General features: G+C 39.1%; 1 long non-coding RNA gene across 1 annotated transcript; it reads left to right on the plus strand.

The window, feature by feature from the left end:
• Positions 1-3230: 3230 nt before the first annotated feature.
• LOC135947351 (uncharacterized) lies at positions 3231-4192 on the plus strand. The gene is made up of 3 exons (XR_010575619.1): positions 3231-3520; positions 3579-3669; positions 3724-4192. It is a non-coding gene; the product is annotated as an uncharacterized LOC135947351 (long non-coding RNA).
• Positions 4193-4853: the final 661 nt, after the last annotated feature.

Consider the following 4853-nt stretch of genomic DNA (forward strand, 5'->3'; position numbering starts at 1 on the left):
ATTAACTTAATTACGGGTATTTTTACTGTTCCCAAAAATTTAAAGGTTCTTTAACGGCCAGCTGAAATTCTCGTACGATATTTTGTGCGAAAATAGCAAATTTGAGAAAATTTTGCTGAGTAAGGAAAAACTGAAAATTTAATCAGCTTTCTGAATCTAGGCAGTATTTAACGCTGCTATGAACTGGTGAATTTTAATGAAGACAAACACAGACCCCTTTTGAAAATCTGCAATTTTTGAGAAAAATTAAAAATTCTTTCATGACTCAAAAGCTCTATTTTTTATTTTTTTCTCTATTAAATTTGCATAATTTTTCTCACCTCGTGGGCAATTAATTTCCTAGCATTTCGAGTTACTATAATAGCCCTGCAGAACCATAAAAAGACTATTATTTGTAACAACTACCATTTGACACCTCTGAAATGGGGCATCCGGATCAGTAATTTTTTTTTTGCTTTTTTTTATCCCTGTCCGAGGACCGGAGGACCGGGAAGGGCGCGCACTGCACTAGCACGAATGCTGAATTCCGAGTGCCAATAACACCGCGAACGGATAACATGGGCGCACCAGGCCGCACAGGGACCCAGCCCACTCAAGGGCCACTTTGCCTCCGCACCGAGGACTGCATTGAAACGCTAGACATTCGTCCCGTGAAGCCAAATCACGCATGCTGGAAAGGTGCAAAGCAGCCCGTCGAGCAATTTGAGCATTTCGACTCTCTAAACTAACCACTTTTTGCCATCTCTGACATTGGGTAGCCAGTATTAGATCTCCGAACTGCTCAAATACCTCACATAGCTTTAACACTCCTGAGAGTGCCTTAACAATGCGAGAATACGGGGCAGATTCCTGAGTGAGAGCAGCTCAAATACCTCAGCACGCTGTTTTTAAAACTCGTGCGTTATTTTGATATGAATGATGACAGCGTGTGATGAATGGTCTCTCTCTCCTTTTAGTTAGCAACGGGGGTTGTCAAACATAATAACAACCCTATTGAGCACACTAACTTGCTCCACACTGCACGAACTTTTTCACGCGCGTTTCTATTTCATGGAAAAATATATTGGAACAGAGGGTGTTGAAATCACAGAAAAATTATTATTTAATTTACCGCATGCTATCGCGTAAAGAGAGTGACTTTTGTTAATATTTGTATTTTTGTGTGTCCATTTTAACTATTTTAATTTATTTTGGTCCTTTGTCTATGCGAGTCGATCTGAATAGACAATAAATAATTAGATATAAAACTCTTTCAACAGTTGCAATGGGTTTTCCCGTCAATTTCCGGAAATTTCTCGAATTTGGTGATAAATTAAGTAATGAATAGCGCCTCTGCTCGACGGGCTGCGTTGCTGTTTTCTTTTTCGTGTGCGGAGGTCCGGCTGAGGCGTTAAATAAACACGCGCATTATTTTCTCTCACAGAGAGAATACGGGAGGTTTAAATAGCATTTCCGGGGTCACAGGAAGAAGAAAAGAGATCACAAAAGGATTTTTTTTTACTGGAAAAAAACATTCTCCTCTGTCGAGCTACCGAGGAAAGAAAAATAATAATAATTCGAAGTATAAGGGTTCAGCTAAAAAGGTTTTGAAATTACGCCCACTCACAATGAGCATAATTATACGACCCTATGATATGCGAAGGTCAAAGATCTTTACGCCCTAAAGTCTAAAGGTCATGCGAACAAATCTTCAAAAGTATGGTTGCTACAATGCAAACTTCAAAGAGGAAGCATTTAATTTAATGATTAAAGCCTGGAAAATGCTTGTTGCCAATGCATAAACTCGTCCCTTAGGATTCAGTTAAAGCCTAAATTGACCTAAGAAGCACTGTAATTTTTTGAGAAAATTGGCTGGAAAGTTAGCGTGCTTTTCAAATGGCAATGGCTGTCTCCTTACTTGAAATCCGATTTAATTTCAAAACCAAGAGTTACCCCAATAAGTGGCATACATCGTTGGACAGATCTCGACGAGACGAATCGGAATATGCAAAGAAAATATGTTCAAGCACTCTAAATTTTGGAGAAAATTGGCAAAATTTGAATTTTTATTGTAGGAAATTCCTTTTTTACTATTGGAAATTGTTGAACAAATTGTTTATCGGCATCCAACAATTCAAATAATTTTTATTTGTTGCCCAGTATCATTCCACTTTAAGTGTTTGAACATATTTTCTTGGCATATTTCGATTCCTCTTGTCAAGAATGTCAAGATCTGTCCAACGGTGTATAAAGTGGAATGATACAGGGCAACAGTTGATAATTATCAGAATTGTTGGATGCCATACACAATTGATCGATAAAAAATTTGTTCAACAATTTGCAATAATAAAAAAGGACCTTCCTATACAGTAAAAATTCCAATTTTTCGTATTTTCTCCAAAATTTACAGTGCTTGAACATATTTTCTCGGCATATTTCGATTCCTCTCGCCGAGATCTATCCAACGGTGAGGGTCACTTATTAGATAAGCAGAAGATGCTGTCCGTGCCGGCCCAACCTGCGTACAACAATCTGCAATTTTTCAAGAAGAGTCTGTGTGCGTGGCATCACAGATTACGGCGCATTCCCCGAGGGCCGCGTGCACCGCGACGACGAGCTGCTGCATCCGCGGCTGCAACAGCCGCACCAGAGTTAGGCCAAAATGCGTTTTTTTATCGAGTCGTTGCGGAGTGGAACGCTGCACCACCCGCCATGAAGGACTGTGCGGCGGCACAGTATCCAGCAGTGTGCAAGGCGTATGTGAGTGCGATTTTTTAAAGTGTCACTCGCTTCTAGTAATAATAATAATCTTTATTAGACTTTTGGCATGCACATATTGGCTTTGCCCTCCTGGGTAAAGATTTAACAAAATGTTTGCCAGGTATGCAGCCTTTTCTCACATGTTTTGTACTATAAATTTGACGACTTTTTAATAACATCAGCTGCAAAACCAGCACTGCACCCCCATTCCAGCTTTGAAACCCTGAAATATTTAATAATAGCGTTTTTTTAAATTCTGAAACGGGGTGCACTGAACCCCATTTCATAAAAAAATAAAAATAAAAAGATATATTCTCGCACATTTAAATCTCCTATATACTTGTTGAATTTGTGCCGCATAAATATATAGGTTAGATTTGTTGATAACCGCTGAATGTAAATGGCCACGCTTGCTTCACAGTACCATGCTAGGAGCAAGAACTGCGTGAAGAAATTCTGCCAACCGAAGAAGAACATCTGTGCATTGAAAATTAACGAAAGAACCTTGTGGAGAAAGGTTTTCTTGGACTTGGATAGGGTGTCACTAAAGGAGTCAAGAGATGCAGCAGCGAGTCAGAGAAGTAAACACTCCCATTCAAATATTGACACTGTGTCCGACCGACGTCGGACGGCTGTCCTCGCATCGCAGGTGGACAGGGTCAGGCTGAGGAAATTGGCCATGATGGTCACGAGTCATGAACCTGACAGGAAGAGACGAAAATTTGCCGGAGGTGGTCGCAAAAGACGATTAAATCTGCTATTTTTGCATCTGGCAGGCCAAGTATGATCTCTATTCACGAGTTTAAAATTTTGATTTTGATTTTACGCGTGTTATTTAGCTTTGGAGATGAGTCTGTTGCTTGGCGGCCGAAAAATTTAGATTTGGATGAAAACGCTAAGGTGCTCCAGGAGGATTCTTCAGGAAATTTGGTATTTTTAATTAAAATAATCACTGCTGTGATTTCTATTGTTTAAATTTTGCAGCTGGACATGTTGAGCAGTGTTGGGCGCAGTTGGAAGAGGTTGATCTGGCCAAATACACAAGAAAATCCCTAGGAAGAGAAATGACTTCAGTGGAGGGCGTTTTACTGCTGGATCACGTCAAAGTGATGCACAAAGAAGCCATCAAACGCGGAATTTACGGCTGCACGACATTCTTTCACATCTAGGAGGAAAAAGAGCAGCACATGCAGCAGGATTTTCAAAAGAAACGTAACAAATTTATGCGAATTTGGAGAAAACGTCAATATTTTTCCCTCATTGATAATCTAGAGGCTTCATGTGAGTTGCTTGCATCCGGAATTTCCGTTGGCGTGCCCGCGTTTTGGCTGCAAAAAGCACTTCAAATCCAAGTTGGAAATGATTCTCCACGTCAACTCGAGAGTCGAGGCTAAAACTAAATCGAGAAGTGAACCAATGCAAGCATTGCGAGTAGATATCTAAACCAGCTGCGCCGCACCAGCCAGCCAGCCACTCAGCCGGTTCTATTTGAGCCGCCAGCCGCTGAAGCCTTGGATATAAAATCATAACATTTTTTCTTGTCGCCAATTTAATTAATTTTATCACAAACAACATTTATAGTGTTAAATTATTAATTGAAAGCTTAAATTACTTCAAAATTGTATTATGTACGCTTATTTTTATTAATTAATGGAATAAAATTATTTTGAGCTGAATTAAATCCTAGCTCGTATTGTCCGGAGGTTGGTTTTCAGTCGGGTATTAGTTTGGGAAGGAGTAATATAATCATTTTCTTACTACCTTCTTAAATTAATTTAAAGTGGAATGATACTGGGCAACAATTGAAAATTATTTAAATTGTTGGATGCCTTAAACAATTTGTTCAACAATTTGCAATAATAAAAAAAGACCTTCCTATAGAAAAAATTCAAAATTTGCCAATTTTCTCCAAAATTTAGATTGCTCGAACATATTTTCTTGGCATATTCCATTTCCTCTCGTCGAGATCTGTTCAACGGCGTATGCCACTTATTGGGGAAACTCTTGGTCTTGAAATTAAATCGGATTTCAAGTAAGGAGACAGCAATTACCATTTAAAAAGCACGCAGTATCTTTCCAGCAAATTTTCTCAAAAAATTAGAGTGGTTCTTAAA

The sequence above is a fragment of the Cloeon dipterum genome, chromosome X (assembly GCF_949628265.1).
Source record: "Cloeon dipterum chromosome X, ieCloDipt1.1, whole genome shotgun sequence".
Taxonomy (NCBI): domain Eukaryota; kingdom Metazoa; phylum Arthropoda; class Insecta; order Ephemeroptera; family Baetidae; genus Cloeon; species Cloeon dipterum.